The 19,121-nt window shown below is 43.1% G+C and overlaps 1 protein-coding gene across 1 annotated transcript in view; it reads right to left on the bottom strand.

The window, feature by feature from the left end:
- The window catches only part of rerea (arginine-glutamic acid dipeptide (RE) repeats a), a 168,399-nt gene that overhangs the window by 148,458 nt on the left and 820 nt on the right, over positions 1 to 19,121 (bottom strand). The window lies entirely within an intron of this gene.

Raw genomic sequence — 19,121 nt, 5'->3', positions numbered from 1 at the left:
GCAGTCAGCAGGCAGGTGCCCCTGTCCACTGCATACCCTCCATGTCTCCCTGGCCACAAACCCTATGAGCTGCCAGAGTGATTTTTCTTAATGTTAATTAACGAATTCAAGAAACTTTCATAATGACAATGAAAAGTTAATCCTACTAGACATGAATCCACATTGCAATTGTTCACGTTGTAGACTGCTCGCAACATTGCCTCGTTTAAAAAAAACGTATTCCGGCAAACCAGTCCAAACAAAATAGTCCATGGAAGTAGATAGGGACAACACTTGTCGATGTAAGCATAACATTTTAGATCCCTTAAACAGAGTTTAAAACTCTCAATTCCACTGCAGTTTGGGACTAGGACTAGCATTTAGCACATAGCACATGGCAGTGACATAAGGTACTTTTTTTGCCTTGAATATAATTGAAAGGCAGAGAGTGACAGTTTGTTTTTTTGCCCTGAAAACAATGAAAGGTAGACACTATTGCCATGCTGTCTGAATCGGGAAATGTTTTTTTTTGTAGAATCACAAAATATCCCTGGGATCCATTCAAATGACCACTCCTGGGTCCTGGAACCCACTAACTACATTGAAACCCTAACATCACTGCTACTGCTTAGATGAGGAGTTATTTTGTTGCATTGGAATTGCTGAGGTTTTAGACTTGTTTGTGTGTGTGACTGTTTACATGGTTATTTTGCGCTACACCACTAAGCTATAAAGATACTAATAAACAACGCTGCACTAATTTGACTTGTGATTAAAATAAATCTATATATAAAAGGGATCCATGTTGGATACTGTTGTTTAGATAAACAAAATGAAAAACTTCAATGCTTTATTTTTTTTAGATATATACTTTATTGAGTCAAAACATGTTATGACAATACCTTATTAAGTACATTTTTTCACATTTTCTTTTCTGTTTTGAGTTCCTGTTGTTAACAGACATTTTGACACATTTTGTTTGTTTTTGTGCATATACAAACCCTTCACCTATACATAGAAAGGGGATAAACCAAAATCAACAAAATTCATTTCATTCATGTATCCGTATACATATCCTTTATGAGGGAACACATTTTTTTTTTTCTTGTTAATGCATTGGCAAAATATCGGATATTGATCGGTATGAGCAGATACAAAATAATGATCGGAATAGGAGGCAAAAAAACATCCCTGGATGCAGACGCACCCGTTAAAAGGAGATGGAAGAATGCTATGTCTGCACATGTGATGTGAGCCTGCATGCGCCTGACGGTGCATGCAGAGGGTTGTGTTCTACTGACAATTCCTATTGAATGGGATGCCAGCAAATGATCTGTGCATGTGATGGAGGAGTGCATTGCACATTTAATGCAGTCAATGTACAGTGCATGGTTGCTGCAATTCAGCTGAATTTCAAAATAAGTTAATTATTGTAAGGTAATTAAAAACGATTATGTAGCTTAATAATGTCTATGTCATGAACAGTATACACCAGCTTCTATGCTCATGGACCTTATTTCTAGACCTCATGTACATAATGTTTGGATGGATATCTACGTGTAAATATGTAGATACCTCGTCTCTCTTTTTGATTCCTCCCGACTTCGGCCTATGGGATCTGTTGTCACGGTAATGGCCTGTGTTGTCATGGTTATGGTGTGCCTGCAGGCTATGGGACTGGGATCAGTAGCCACTTGGAAAACGGCAGACCAGGCTCACAGCTACAAACTTAGAAACGACTTTCATTTAGGAGGCGTGTCTCCCCCCCCCCCCCCACACACACACAGCGTTTTACGAGCAGAGGGGTGCTTTGGATATCATTTTCCATAGCACTCGCACGCATATTGACACGTGCAATGTTCAAATGAACGTCGTGTTAATACTTAGCACACATAGCTTAGCTGAAACAACACAAACATGGACTTCTCTCATCAGGTAAATGACCGGGTTGTTACACATAGCCATGCTCAAATGAGCAGCCCGTTTCCAAAACTTAAACTAAGCATTCATCTGTATACACAGAGATCCCCAAGGGGCCTGCGACACCACGCCTCATGAAAATGATTATTTTATTTTATTATGTGCCCCTCTGTTATGACTGCCTCTAGGTTGAGAAGTTGCAAACAGACGTCATAGCCTACTTAACAACTACAATGTAGGATTTTTTTAGTGTACGCATCCCCGGGTATGGTCTAGTAAAGATGATTCTGATTCGAATTGCCCATGGAAAATGTCCAGGAATCTAACAGAAAGTTTCTGAACCTTTGCAGTAGTATTCATTTCTCAAGCCTGTTGTAGTTTTAAAAATAGCCAGGAGAATGTTCTGGAAATGAGCAGTGTTCTTAGACCATATCCTCAAGATGAAAGGTCATGATTGTTAGCTACAATTGAGCTGGACTCATTGTTTCAACATAATGACTGATCAACTTCTCCCACCCTGCCACTGCAGTTCGAACACACAGGTCCCATCACCCCTTCCACTGACTCGTTCTGTGTTTCGGAGGGGTGGGGGGGGGGCAGATGCTTGCTGCTTTGGAAATAGACAGCAGAGCTTTTTGTTCTGACCCCACAGCTGTCACTAGCAGAAGAGAGACAGTCACCAGCAGCTCACAAACACACACAGCCAGCTTACACATGCACACACACACTCACACACACACTTGACAGTGCAGCGTGTGTGTGTGTGTGTGTGTGTGTGTGGTGGGGGTGTAGAGAGGCCACCAGGGCCAAGACCCATGAGAATACTGTTGCTATGCGGACACATGACACGAAGCACAGGGTCGGAGGGTCGCTGGAGTGAAACACTAAATACCTGGTCAGTATTAGAATCTAGCTCCTCCACCATGCCCCCCGTAACATCACGCCCTCCCCTTATAATCCAATTATGAGCCATGTGTGTCCACATCAATCAGCCATTTTGATTTGAGCCCATGCTTTGCTTCACCATTAAGAGCTATAGTAATTGAGGCGGCACTATCATGCAGTTTACCTCCATCTGGGAGGTCAAGAGGAACGCACAATTGCTTAACAATGATTATCCTCCTGCTGATTAGGCTATAGGCTACTGCAGAATATTTAGCACTGATTAGACTATGTCCGGTAATGAGCCTGGCTATGTGGCTGGCTAACTAAAAACAAAACACAGGGCTGGTGATCTGCACAGGCTGAAAAAAATGGATAATAGTAATACCATAGTCATATTTGAAAGCACCTATACGGTCAGTGTAAACCACATCTTCAACAAAGCGCCATTTAACCAAAATTATTTTCTAAATTATTTCCATAATAGCCGATCTACATGGATAATGAACTAGTTGTTTTGACGACAGTGCACAAGCGATTCAATCACCATCAATTTGACGAGCAAAAGAAGAAAAAGGAAAAAAAACAGCATTGCCATTAACAGAAATAATTAGGTTTAACCCACAACACATCATAAAAGTAGCCCCTCTGACGAGCACTCATTACAGGGAGAGAAATTAATTGGAGGCAAGGCATTCATCATTAGACGTTATCTTGAAGCCTCGGTCAGAGATAACTACATGGGTGTGAACACGCACGCATGTAGCAGATTGATATGTTTGCCCGTGTGTGTGGGGAAACAATCCATACCGCTCGCAGGGAAGACTCACCAGTGTGAAGTAGATAGACACATTAATAAGTGATATACAAAATGGCTCCTTTAATCCCCTTGTGAGGACGCCAGCACTTTTTCCTCATCAGTGACTGTGATATTTACAGAGGAACTCAAGTGCACTCTAGAGAGGTAACGAGAGAGAGAGAGAGGTTGAGGCAGAGGAAAGAAAGAGAAATCTGTGTGTGTCTGTGTGACTGTGTTGGGGGGTAACGAGATAAGGGAGAGGTAAGGATTCTGGGAGAGGAGAAAGGCAAGAGGAAGGCGGGAGGGAGAGACGTGTAATATTTGCAGAGGCTTTGACTATCTTGATCCCCAATAAAAAAGGTGAGACTGATTATGTTTGTATCAAACGGCTGTTCATGACATGCTGCCTGTCTCCGTGTGCACCAATCACAGTCCAGTCAGGTTCTCTTTTTCCATTTGAAAGAACCAGGCAGCATCCCCCCCACCCCCCACCCTTCTCTCTGCTTTATTCAATCCCACACAGCCTCCCAAAGCACCAACTAGTCAGAGTGACAGATGCAGACACGACCACTGACCTAAATCACTCTTTTCTAGCACATTAACCTGTGTCGGCACACCCCACACACAGACACACAGTGTTAATATATTGCGTACGCACACCTTCTATGCAAACACAAAATGACAACACTGAAAAACACTATTACGGTAATATTTCCAGCACAGACAATGACTGCATTTTCTTTTTCCATCCCATATTTTTTTTACAGTGCAATCATCTAACATTGAACGCTCTTTAAAAGCCTAAAGACAGAAAGAGGGAGAGAGAGAAAGGGGGGGATCATACCATGTGATTAGTGTCTAAATGGCTGTCTTCTGTTTCTAGGGAACACTTCCTAAGCAACACGGTGACAAAAACACAGAAGACGCACAAAGCCGAAAAATTGAAATTATTAATTATTTATTTATGTTTTTTCTTTCTTTTTTTTGCACCTTCAAGGGAATGTGGAAGGGATCAATATTGCTTTAATTACTGAAAGCCCATGTTCATGAAATGCAATAATCCTTCATTAAAGATGCAGCCAGTGGCAGGCAGGCGTCATGCAAGGGTAGAGGTGGCAAGGCGAGGGAAGGACTAGTGTAAATGATTCATGGTTTGATATCCCTGCTGTATAATGGCCTCCTCCGGGGAGCTGCTGGGGCTCTACTGCAGTGCCTGGTTGGCTGTATGTATGTACGACTGGCTGGCTGGCTGGCTCTATGTACGTACGTACGTACGTACGTACGACTGGCTGGCTGGATGACTGTACATATGGCTGGCTGCACGTCTAGCTGACTCGTATGTACAGTATATACTACTACTACTACTACTACTACTGTTGGTCTATAAAGCTTTAAATGGTTTAGGGCCAAAATACATTTCTGATCTTGTACGATATCATGAACCATCCAGACCTCTCAGGTCATCTGGGAAAGGTCTGCTTTCTGTCCCTACAACAAACAATAAACATGGGGAAGCAGCATTTAGTTTTTATGCACAACATATCTGAAACAAACTCCCTGTCTGCTGCCACTCTTATTTATTTTAAAACTAAAGACCTTTCTGTTTGCTGCTGCCTTTGATTGAGTTTTTTCTCTTTTCTTTTCTCTTCTGCACTGTAACTGTATCTATACATTTTTACTTCTTTTGTTTAGGGCATCCTAATGTCATTTTATAATGTTATTATTGTTTCCTTTGCTTGATGTTCTGTGTAAAGCACATTGAATTGCCTTGTTGTTGAAATGTGCTATACAAATACAATTGTATACTACAGATATTAACCGTTCAACCGGTAGCCGTTAAGAAATTGGCAACCGGTACCAGTGTGATAGCAGCCGCCACCTTAAATTTTAAAGGTACTGTGATCTAAGGTTTTATGATCTGAATCAATATTTTAGCGTTTTGTCTATCAAACATCACATGGTTTGATGACTGAGGCAATGGACCTTTCGCTAAGCCACCCACCACCAGACTCGGACAAACTGAGCGCTGGTTTGACAGGTCTCCCATTGATTTGAATAGGAATATCATGGATTTTCCACGTACAATATTCAATCATGTTTGGAGCCAGAGCTTCAAAATCTATTGCAACTCCCATCAACAAGGCCTGCAGTATGCACTGGGAAAGATATGTGGATGACATATTATTTCAACAAACAAAATACAAGTGTTTACTAGGAAGAAACACGGATCTACCTCATCTATATATCAATCAACTATGTTAACTTACAATATCACAGAACAGAAGTGTGTACATTATGTAATACGTGCAACGACACTTGAGGATGGCAGATGATTATGTACAGTAGTAGATTGTGACAGCAAACTTCTCGTGTATGTATTATTCCTACCAGAATGATCTTCATAATTTTGGCTGGGTTTCTGTAACAGTTTCACGACTGCAAATGCAGTCCTGGCAGGTGAGTGATACACAGTCAGTCAGGCATTCGTCCAATCTAAAAAATATGTTTTATTCTTGGTAATGATTCATTGACCGGTAACAAGTTTCAGTTACCGGTTATCACATGGCCATGGCCATAGGCCTGTCACAATTATTACATAATCGTCTACATCACAATTATTTTTGCATAATCGTCATAACCGCTTCCATGTCGAAAAATTTTCAACATTTAAAAAAAAAACAGCTCAGCTATTTCACTTTGTGATGCATTGTAAGCTTGTAGATAAGCTATTTCAGCCATTTTTACATGTATAAAATTGTTAAATGTAAATCATTTATTTTTATATATTTAAGTTTGTCATCTGCCCTGTGCAATTTTTTATAACAATTATTTGAGTGACATTTAACCCATTAACTGCCAGAGGTATTTTCATATTTTTTTAGCCAGTGCCAGAGTTTTTTTTTTCATTGAAAAAAAAAAAGTACTCAGGAGCCGAGATACAGAATTTTTAAGTTTTAAGTTAACAAGGAAGTGGATAGGAGTCTAGATCTTCGAAAAATCATATCTCCTTGGTCTTTGGGTCAAATTGAAAAAAAAATATATGATTATTATTTTTTATTTTTTTGTTCACGTAGATCTACGCGATTGGCACGTGGCGGCTTTAAATAGGTTCGCGTAGATCTACGTGATTGGCAGTGAATCAGTTAATCGACATTTAATCAACTTAAATTTGTAATCGTGACAGCCCTACATTGCCATCCCTAGTACTATGTAACTATGCATGTACATACAGATGGCTGCGTGCCTGTCTATACGTACAGCTGGTTGGCTGCACTTACGGGTGATTGACTAATGGTATGCAAGACTGGCTGGCTGACTGTGTACCGTTACTGTATGGCTGGCTGTACATATGCATGGCTGGCTGGCCGTTCGTATGGCTGGCTGGATGTCTGAATCACTCCACCCTACAGAGGCTGCTTCTGCTGTTGCCAGAGATGAGGAAGCCTTGCTTGCCATGACAAGCGGCTCAGCGCACTGCAGAGTGGGGACGTAGGCACACACACACATAAAGGAAAGGCTTGACCTAGTATCATCTGACAAACTATCTGAGGGCACGGGAGCAAAGAGGGGAGCAAGAGAGCGAGGGGTGCAGAGGGAAAGATCAAAGGGCTTCTAGGGAGGGAAACACTGGATGCAGAGACAGCAATTCTTATAACATCTAAAAGGGAATCTAGGTGAATTCTAAAGCCACTCTGTTTCCTTCCAACCTTCCACACACCTCCACCCAAACTCCTGGCAGGAGAAAGGAAAAAAAAGGTAAGAGATTAAGGTTGTAACGTGTTGGGCTAATCAGTTTAGTGTCATTTTGCATAATTAAATGCTTTGCACTAACCACCTAATGCATACTAGTGGAGTTGGCAGACCATGAAGCTCCCTGAAAAGGAAGCTGTGTGTGTGTGTGTGTGTGTGTGTGTGTGTGTGTGTGTGTGTGTGTGTGTGTGTGTGTGTGTGTGTGTGTGTGTGTGTGTACACAGTACACACACACAGAGCACCACACTGTGCTGCAGACAGGGCGTGCTAAAGGTCAGGCCATGGACTTGAAGGAAAAGGTCAAGCATCATTACAACACGACTAAATAAACAGGTTGCTCGCAACCCCCAGCGCAGCTGTTGTGGATGATTGGAGTCTCTTACCTTCCCTGCCTGTACCTGTCTGTCTGTCTGTCTGTATGTCTGACTGACTGGCTGGCTAGGATTCAGCTTCATCCCTTGTCTTTATCCACACACCCCTCCAGCTCCCAGACAGCTGACATGAGGACTGTCATATCCTGCCCAGATTTTTATCCCCTGCTGACTTTATTGCTCTCTTCCTACTGAGTCATACACATTCGCAGAGCTAGAGAGAGAGCAAGGCGAGGCTGCTGGAGCGTGCTTTAAAGCACATTAATATTAATTGCGGCACTAGCCAGAGTGATAACACAGACAAGATGCCCCTGTGAGGGATCTGGGTGCAGGCAGCCCTAGTCTTTTGTTGCAGCAGCACTACTCAACTGTTGGACGGCCGTGGCAGCATGGCAGAATGATGAGTATTTCATCCTGGAATCATTTGTTTTATATTAAAGCAGGGACCTAACCTCGCTGTCAAGGGGAATTTGTGTTTGCATGGGGCTACACAGTGTGTGTGTGTGTGTGTGTGTGTGTGTGTGTGTGTGTGTGTGTGTGTGTGTGTGTGTGTGTGTGTGTGTAAACCCCATGCATGAACGGGCACGTGTACGGCGATAAAATCTAAAAGATGAATTATCAGACTATAGCGGCTACAGCAACAAACAGCAGCAGCAGATACGTACTTCAAATAATACCTAGCACTTTAGCAACCGTGCTTTTCATCCCTGTAACTACTTCAGGCTTGGGTTGCTCCCTACCTTTTATGTCCTCAGCCCACTGCACAGCAAAATGCAGTTACTTTTCCAATTTGCCCATTTTCACACTTTCACTTACATTAACACTCGGGATTTTACCGTGTGAACTCAACAATGTCTGCTTAACAATGAGCTCTGGTAAAGATGTACAAAAAATAAAAAATAGCCCTAGAGGGAGAGATCTACTTCAGCTCAATGCAGTGGAGACCAATTGAAAATGTTTTAATACAAATCACAGGTTGGACACTGAGTGCTGAAGCCTCCCCCTTGAGGAGCAGGCGGCCGCAGGCATCAACACATGACAGCTACATCTCCTCATACCTGTTTTTTTTGTAATTCTTTATTTCCTCGACTCACTCGCCTCTCCTTCTTTTGTCAGCGTGTGTTGAAGGAGCTAACGGCATCTTTACCGCGGCAGCAGTAAAGGTTTTTTTTTTTTTACTGTGCGTTTTTTGTGCTTCTTTGGCCGATTTCCCCCTAGACTCATCAATGCCCCATTAACAAGTCAAATTAGGTGGTGGTGCAGAGAGATTTGCCTAAAACTGCCACTGCCTGCACACACACACACACAATCCTGAGTGTTCATTTAATTCTGAGAGTGTACACTCCCAGAATTAAAACTGAGGATTTTACTGTGCACACACACACACAAGCTGACACACAAACATCATACACAGCGCCAACACCTTGGAGGACGTGTTCAAATAGCTGGGGAGGTTTTTTTCCCCAGCCCGTCTTCTACACAGGACTGCAAGCGGGGCCCGGAGGTGAACAGAGGAGAAATCACTGTTGGATAAACGCTAGTGAGTGGTTTACGACCGGCAGAATGGGAGAGAGATGGCGGTAATGCATCTCCCCGGCACTCCTTCAAAATGGTCGGCCAGATTGTAATCTCCTGGGCCCGCTGTTCGCACATTATTGTTTCTCATTTCACGTGTCACAAACAATTAAAACATGCCCGTCGATTCCTGTGCCGCAGAGAACCCACCCCCCGATTCACTAACACACACACACGCACACACACACACCTCCGACCCCAAAGCTGAATTCCCAGTGAAGGTCACGTGCATCTCTCACTTTCGTTGTCTTCCACGTAAGATGACAGCGGATACAAGATAGACAAGCCCCATGTAATAGAAAGCAACCAGGTTAAGCAAGGTAGAGTAGTAGAGAGAGAGCAACAGACAGAAAGAGAGAGCAACAGAGACTATTTGGTTTTCTCTGCCTGTTGTCACCCTCTTTCACAGCAGCTGCACAGACAAGACAAAAAACAACAACTGAAGAGTCAAACAGAGCAAACAGAAGAGAGGGTGGAGAAAAAGCACAGGGAAAATGCTCTGCATTGTGCAGTATTGTTTTATCTACAGATTTATTTAACAAGTCGTCATTGGTTAGAGGGAGATACTGGGCTTCTAAATACAGAGAGTGGTAAGGAGAGAATTGAATTGAGAGAGAGAGAGAGATGAGGGCTGTTGGTTCTCTAAGCAGGGGTCTCTGAGGGCTGCCAGAGGTGTGGGTAAATCTGTTCCCTGTGACAAAGCTGTCTCACTGAGGAGTGAAATTTAAACTCCTCCTGTCAGGAGAATTTTTTGGCTTTCATTACACCGAGGGTTTGTGTAAACGCGTGCACGTGGTGTCAGAGGCTGTGCATGGACACACACACACACACACACACACACACACACAGGCAGGTGTGTCGTTGAGTTAGAAAGCCAGACGGCACCTTGCTCTACTTAATACCTTTGGTGTTTGCAGCAAGTGCTCGCTTCATGCCAAGCAGGTTTTGCTTTGTGATGACAACAAAAAAAAAAGAATTTAAATAGACATTCTCCTGAACCACTATAATAAAACATTTCCACAAACAACACATCTTAGCCTTGTGGAAATACTCCTCAAATGGTGTGCCAGCACTGCTAATTGACCTGCCTTTATTTTTATTTTTTACATTGTTCAAATGCAGCTCAGGTCTGAAAATACCTCCGACTAGCACCACCATCTAGTTGTAATGTATTTGAAATATGAAAGAGCACTTAATCAAGCTGTCATCAGTAGCAAACCAAGGCTGTTTCACTGGAGAGGATTTTCGGGTAGTTGTGGATGGAGTGGAACAGGCTAATATTTAAGGGAAAATTTTGCCAAACAGCATTTTCTACATTTTCAGAAGGCAGTGGAATGGGAAGCGAAGGCAGAATAAGTTGGATTTGGTCTCCTGGTGTGCTGCTCAGCTAAGTGACAGTGAATCCTACAGTGAGTCGATTTGCCACTTTTTGAGTGCCTGGAAACTTGTCAGGCGGAGTGGTCGCAAGGGATACATGTAGGAGGAAGAACAGCAGTGGGGGGGGGGGGGGTACTGCCTTCTCCCCCCCCCCCCTTCCTCTGTTTGTCTGTCCATCCCTGGAGGCACCTGGGCCTGCCTGGTACAACAAAGACGGGGAGAGGTGACAGCTCTGCAGCCACGCACAGACAAAGAGCTTACAGGTAAACAGTGAGGAGCAGCTGGCTGCAAACGGAGGCTGGCTCAGGTTTCAAACAGTCAGTCCTCTACATCTACAACAAAGACATGGAAATGTTTCTGTTCAGAGCTACCCACCAAGCTGCACTGTCAATTTCTATGTAGGGTCCATCACTGTAGGCCTATCAAGGCAACGTGGTTTGCTCACCACAAAAGCACAACGCATCACGATCACGGAGTATGATGTTGAAAGGCTCACCATGTTGCTGCTGCCACACAAACATAGGAAGCACAAACGAGGTGAGTGTGCGCAGCAAGATTTAACCTGACTCTCAACCCACACAGATGATCACACAATGCCGGTACAGAGCGAGGGAGTCTGATGACAGGAGTAATTTGCAGAGCTGCTTATTTCAAAAGAAGCACTTGAAGATGACACAAAAAGACAACTTTGGTGTCATCTGAAAGAGGATCTATGAAATCAATGGGAAGAGATCAATGCTGACTCTTTTTCTTTCTCTCTCCGTCGTCCTCTCTCTCCCTCTCTCTGTCTCAGAGCATTCTTTACATAAGCAGCGATAACCATCACAGAGGCCATCTTCTAGCTCACCGATTTACTGTGCAGGACTCCCAGACACCTCGAGGCAACAAAGCTTCTCTCTCACTCAATCACTGGAACTCGTCTTGTCCACAGCTTCACATGTGGGGAAGGAGGAGTAGCAAGGAGGCAGGCAGAGGGGAGGGGAGGGAGGAAGGGGGATAAAATACCTCAGGAGAGACACTGAGGAAAAAGAATGAGGATAGGTGGACGTCAGTAAAGACATAGGAGGGAGAGAGAGAGAGAGAGAGAGAGAGAGAGAGAGAGAGAGAGAGAGGGGGGGGGGGTATGAAAGGCTAGTAGAGTGTCTTCATTAGCGTGTATCACATAGGCAGCGGCAGCACCACTGCACTAGCTGCAGCCTATCCAATCGGCATAGTCAGGGCTGCGCCTCCATTCAGTTGAGTTAATTAGGATTTCTGCTGCTTCATTTTGGGGTGGCAGGGGCAGAGTGTTGGGGAGGCTTGATTGCCTTTTATTTCCCGGCCTAAAGGCTCAGCTCCCTGCATTACTTTATTACTGGGGGGAAACTACAGATCTATGGCTCCACAGCAAACATCAATTTTGATAATTACAAGAAAACTGTTTGCGAACGAAAACACAATGAAAGCTGCCCTCCCATCACTGGCCTGTCCCTCCTTCCTCTCCTCCCCCAGCCTCTCCTTGAGAGATCTCATTTCCTTGGATGTGCCCTTTTCATGATTGCATATTATAGACAGACACGTTAAAACACACACCCACATACACGTTGGGCTCAGTCGCACTTAGCACTTCAAACAGTTTACAGACAATCTCTGCCCTGAAGGGCAAGGCAAACATTGTGAATGTCACATTTACATTCAATGTTCAAACCTCAGCATTTTTGTTTGTGTCACAAAACAAAACTGATGAGAGACGATTGCTCTGTGGCACCATTACTGCAGGCTAAATATGATACTGGTGCCAATTAGAAATAAGACTATGAGCTTAAAAAAATACATGATGAGAGTTGTCACTTGACTGTGACATCCTCATAAATGCACTGAACCGCAGTAACAAGCTGTTCAGTGATAACATTATTCTTTCTTTTTACAAAATGACATCATGCCTGGAATCCCATTTCCCCACTTGACAAAGTGCACATGTGAGACACAAATGAACGGCTAGCTGAGACAACAGCCGAGATTGCAACGAGTCATGAAAACATGGATTAAAACGCTAACAAACAACAGATCCCGAGCAGAGAAACCACTGCTTTCATTTGAATAAAATCAATAACTGTGTTGACTTGCAGTGTATTGCCTTCCTGTCTTCTCATCTTGCTCGCTAATGTTTCTTTCATGAGCCAGCCTGGTGCTGGTGACATTATAGCTACAGCACTTCCACAAGTCCCCAATGGATCGGTGAAAATGGCTGGCGTAAAACACAATTAGTACGGTCCATATGGCCGCTAGTGGAGGAGGAGGGAGAGTGCTCCCTATAGAGGCACATTCTTTTGTTACCTTAAAGATCAAACTGTTGTCATAATAGCAGGACCATTTCAGTTCTGTTGCTCAATGGAAACTCGGGCTTTCAAAAGGGTAAAGCTGCTTCAATACAGAGCCTTGTGATGTGAAATAACTTCTGGCAAATAAATTGACCAAGCTTGGCTGATAGCCTGATCAATAGCTCCTTCAACGTGATTAATGGCTGATATCGGATAATGGGTGAAATTTAATGTGAGGGGAGCGTTACTTCCTCATCGCAGTGCTCAAGCCCTATCGACTGGTCCGAACCCCCTCCCATTCTGACCAATGGAATGCACTGATAAAGGCTGTATTAAAAACTGTGCAATGTGTTCGACCCATGTAAACTGAGCTGGGAGGAAAAAAAAGATTTGCGGTGATTTAGTTGTGTCTCATTCACTGATAGCACTGTCTGCACGGCCTGACAAGCATTTTCTTGCCTGAGAAATGCAGACACCTTTTACTGTGTAGAAGCGAACAACAACAGCTTGAGGCAACAGATTTATTACAAATTGATCCATTAGATAGCACTGCTGTGCTTCACTGTTCTCCCTCTCCTTTCCTTCCTCCCTCTCTCTCGCTCTCTGACAGCCCTTTCCCTGATGGCAGCCAGAGTGTATAAGAGTGGAAGTGCTACAGTGGCAAATCTAAACCCAATCCACAGAACTCATTTTCTCTGCGCTGGCTGCTGGAACAGAGGTGCAGAGACAACATGTCCATCCTTAAACCCAGTCAATCCAGCCTTTAGCCCAATCCTGTGAACTAAAAGCCCAGGGGGGCTCAATAGGTGTACCTAACCGGCAAGGGCGAGCAAGGACATAAAGATTGCCATCGGGCTCCCAGTGGACAGGGGAGCGCAGAGAGAGCTGGAGCTGAGAACAGAGCCACAAATACCACCAGGGGTCATTTCCTTATGGCCGCATAAAGCCCGAGCTCACTGCAGGCCCACATGCTCTCTCCATTAAAACATCAGTCACTAGACTGGCCTCTGCAGCTGTGTGTGTGTGTGTGTGTGTATATGTGTGTGTGTGTGTGTGCGTGCGCGCGCGCGCGTGCGCGTGCGTGTGCGTGTGTGCGTGCGTGCGTGCGTGTGTGTACACATATGTGTACATGTGAACAATCATAGCACCGGTGCCCTGGCTACAGACATTAATCACAGAGCTACCTACATGACTGGTTTATGACCAGGACAGTGTAAAAGCATGCATGTGATTGGTTTCATCTCTCAGACACTGAAGTTGGTGAGATTATACTAGAAACAGCAAGCTATGCCTGCAGCCAGTTTTTGAGCTGTGACAAAGAAATATGTGTGCTGCCCAGGACATAACACTGGTGCTATTGATCCACCGCTCTCTATGAAGCAAATCAATTAAGTCAACTGCATCATTCAACTGTTACAGGGAGCTCACTGATAATTATTACTGATTACTTATTGATTGTTATTTACCCTTAATCACAGTGTTAGGAAATAGCCAGAGTGGGTCTTTACATCTCATCTTCACATCTTATCATTTTGTCTTAACACACAATAATATGCAGCTTAGCCCTTATATAACAGACCTTAAGTCTATTATTAGCCCAGCTAATGGTCTAAAAAGCAATTGGCATTGCTCAGTACCATGGGGGGCAATAAGTCAATGAAACCTTCACCTGTCTTGGACCGCTCAATGGCTCACATGTAGGAAAAGAGGACACTCCTGAAAGGTTTGGCTCTCAACAGTGTAAAATGGCCTGACACATTATGTAGTCTATTTAACACCAAGCATTTTGCACTGAGAAATTCTGCTGCCAATTGCAACAATGACCCCTGGTACGAAATAAAAAACACGCCAAGCCCATTTTGCTCATCTCTACCTTTATCCACCTCAGTTCTTCTTCTGCACTACAGGAGAAAAGAAGTGTGACGTGCAAAAGGCGATTGGCTTCCGTGGGTGCCTCTGGAAAAGGCCATCATCTAACGATGATGGTGTAATTTATACCAGCAGAGAGAGTGAGAGAGAGAGAGAGAGTGTGAGTGAGTGAGTGAGTGAGTGAGTGAGTGAGTGAGTGAGTGAGTGAGTGAGTGAGTGAGTGAGTGTGTGTGTGTGTGTGTGTGCGTGTGTGCGTGTCTACACAAACATCTCTAGGCAGGCAGGCATGTTTGTAGGCAGCTGCGGGGGGTGTGCAGTAAAACACTGGTATGCATTGTGTGCGTTTCTGCACCACTAGCACCATGCCGTGTCATTACATGAGGCAATCTCTTACCTAATCAGCACTGACACAAACGCTCCTCCTCCCCTCTCTTTCTCTCTCTCCTAACCCTGCTCTCTCCCCGTTTCTCCTGGGGGGCTGGCCAGATGATCTTTCGCCATTTAATTTTCCTCTTCCACTGAGAGGTCAACATTTTTTTTTAAAACATCCAATTCATGTTATTTATTTGGCTATGTAATAGATATGTAATAGTGCTGTTATTTTTTGTCCACCAAATAAATGGAATTAAATGTTACATATGCCTTATTAATGTGTGCAGAATAATGCATTGTGTAAGACAGCCTAGACTAAAACAGCCATAACACACAGTATGATAGCAGCCATACAATGTTTCATTGTCCTACCTTTGGCATTGTTCCACAGTACCAACAAATGTTAGCTTAGCCTCCATTTCCAGTTTCTACACACTACATTGTACAGTTACTTGGGCACCATAAATCACAGATGACACTGTAATGTTGCAAGTTGCAACATACACTTATCCTCAAAGCCACATATAAATACACATATGGTAAACATGCAAACAGATTTTTTTTCCCTACCCACACCCAAACTCAAGGAACTGCCAAGAGCCTGCCTGATAATATGAGAAAAATAGCAATACGTCTGATTAGTTGAGACAAGAAGCCATGCCAACCCAACAAGACACAGACAGGATGATTTCAAGGCATGACACAAGCCAGCAAGCCTTCACCCTGGCTGAGTTCACAGCGAAAACTGATTTGATCACATCTAGTACATCAAATACCACTGGCAGCGTGCGGCAAGACAGCTTGCAATTGTTAACACAGATAGAATTTGCAGATACCATCTCCTTGCCACAATTGTGGAGCTGCAGCACTAGGCCTGTATCAAACAAAGATGAGATATGATGCTGCATGCTTGGATCTCCCGTTATGAGAGGTGAAGGGAAGCTGTCAGGAAACACAAAACACATCCTGCATCATACAGTAGCCCCGACTTGCTGGGATAAGCCAAGTCGAGGAGGGGGTGAAGTGAACAAAACAATGCAAAAAAAAGATCTTGCCTCATTTCTGCCAGTGTGCCCTGTGTGTGTCAGTCCAATATCTTAAAACAACACATGCAAGGGCTCTGCTACAGCCAATTACCCAGCTCTTGGCACGGGAACAGAAAAACATCTTTGGAGAACAATGAAGAGAGCTTGGCTTGTTGTGCGTGCTGTCAGTAAGTGCTGACAGATTGTTATTTTTAATGAATATACAGTACTTGACTAGCCCATCCAGAGCTCTTTGAACGAACATTGCTCCTTTGTTCATAGCATTAATTTTCTATGTAACCACCAGATATCCTCCACTGAAATGGATATCACACACTAGAAGGAGAGAAGCTAAATCAGTTGATCCACAATGTTCCTTGTTATCCGAATGCAGTCTCGGTGTAAGGAAGTCTGTGAAGTCAGTGGGCACGCCAGATACAGCACTGGACATTTTCTTAATAAAGAGCCTGATCTGTAATGAGGTTTCATAAAACAGCCTGTCTGGATTTTTTTTTTAACCAAGACTAGGTTTCATCACTGCTCTATAACTCACATGATTCCAATATTGCATAGGAGATTTATATAATCCCAGAACTAAAACAATAAATCAGTCTCATCACCTCAGCCTGAAACACAATAGCCTCGCAAAGAGTAAAATGCCTCTTTCTAAAGTATAGCCTAGGCACACAAGAGGATAGGTTATTACCATGCCTTTCTGCAACACAATGATTCAGTACACGCACAGCAAATAGTGGAGCTGAGACCAGACCCAGGCTATATAATGGAGAACTATCCTTCATGATAATACGTGCTGAAGCTAAGATGCAGTGGGGGTGATCTGGGTGAAAAACAGCAAGCTGCCATTCGAGCGCAGCATGTAGACATTGAATTCCTAACCGCGTGTATTGACAAATCAGCCAACAAAGGGGTGCCAGAGCACAGTGAACAGGCAGCCAATTCACAGGGGATCTTCCTTTACATTGTGTGACACTTCACAGGCAGTGCCTTCCACTTCCTACACATCACTCACAAGGAGCTGCTGTAACTCAAATACGCATTAGTCATTAAAGGAAAACAGTAGTGTGATTTCTCATCTCCAACGTTCATTCTTGCGCAGCCACAGCCACAAACGAGGATCATCATTAGCCACGTAATTCGAAGTCACAATACCGAGATTCCAATGTGTGTGAACTAAAGACAGTAAGACACTACAGTGTAGTCTCTTTAGATCTGTTCTTTTGTGTGGTATAGAGCCTATAACACCATCTATTCTAAAATAAAGCACAGCATCTATGCAATGGACTGTAGGTAATGTAAAATACTGGTGTGAGGAAAATTAAAAGTGCACCAGTATTTCATATTTAAACAGTTCTAAATCACCCTCTTGGCTAAGTCTGAAGAGTTATTTTTTTCTTTTCTAAGCACACATTAGCGAGCTACAATTTCAGTGGCTTGCCTAGCTAGTAATCAGTTTGCAGCGTGTAATGGCACACTCCTGTAACCCGGCCTCGCGGGTTTAATGCCAATGTGGTAGTTATGTGAAGAATCATCAGAGTCACTTCTTTGCTTCTTTGCAGTACAACAACTCATTAAAATGTCAGATGTATTCTAGGTGTGGACAGGCAACATCAACTCACCACTTTAGATTTAATCAAAATAGTCACACTCAATAGAATGGATGTCCTTTGATATTTACATTAGTGATAGTGATTGGTGTTTGAACTTTGGTTGCAACATATATAAGAGTAGAATACAAATGGAACTGGACATATTCAAGAATTAGTGTAATTTCTTCCTTTTCTTAAAAAAAGGCTACATCTTCATAGTGACTTGGGTTTTAGCCTACTAAACTCCCCAGAAATAAACACCTTTGGATGTCTGGATTAGATATCAAGTGATTTTTAATTCATTTGAAAATCAAATTAGACTTCTAAGTCATTCATTACTCATTTGAAGTAACTATTTCACGAGCACAATTTATCACAGATATAGTTTTTGGCCATGTGCTTGCGTTTGCTTCATCTATTGGAGATGAAAGGGATCAAGTTTCCACTAATGACATAATTCAAAGGACACTTTCAAAACGTAATAACTCTCAGTCTCAGCAACCAAATAAATAATTCTGTCTGTGAGATAAGATTTCACACGTTGAGAGGGCCATGGGAACTATAACTAATTCTGTGATCTATAGCCACAGAACCGGAGCAATAAACGCTCTGTAAAGATGGAATATGATGATTATAACCAACTTAGTTGTAATAATAGTGTAATAGCTCAGTGTAATAGTGTAATAGTTGAGTAGTACTTGAGGTACTGGGGTATGACGATATGCAGGAACCTATTGTTGTTTTCCACTTAATATCTTCATTCAGTAAAAGATAAATGCCCCTTTTCATTCAGTTTTAGACATAGTGCATTCACTATGGCAACTGTACAAGTGGACAAACAGTGTCTAACATTGGTAGCTTTGCCAACATAATGTAAGTGGGGGGGGGGGGGGGTCATGAGTTGACAACTATATAGAAACATGTAAAGTCAGGAAAATGTATGCACTGCTTCCTTCAGGTCACCTCTTGAGTATGTAAAAAGTGAAAAAGCCAGCTCAATGACAATCAGATAGTCTCACTGAAGAACAATATAAGAATACACCCCACTTCCCAACTCGGACACAACTCCCAACAAATCTTCACTACATAGCAACTTATGCAATCCCTGCTACAAACACAAGACAACTATTTTACACCACAGCCTGTGACAGGTCAAGTGGAATGCCAAATCTTAAACCAACAGTTACATCTAACTTACTGCTGCTATAGCTGATGCGTTACCTTGCAATAACCATCAGCACTAATGCACATCAGGACCAAATCACACCAGAGTTGTTGAATGCAAGTCACCCAAA

This window comes from Gymnoscopelus braueri, assembly GCF_963280865.1.
Source record: "Gymnoscopelus braueri genome assembly, chromosome: 12".
NCBI lineage: Eukaryota > Metazoa > Chordata > Actinopteri > Myctophiformes > Myctophidae > Gymnoscopelus > Gymnoscopelus braueri.
This window is presented reverse-complemented; position numbering and strand designations above follow the sequence as displayed.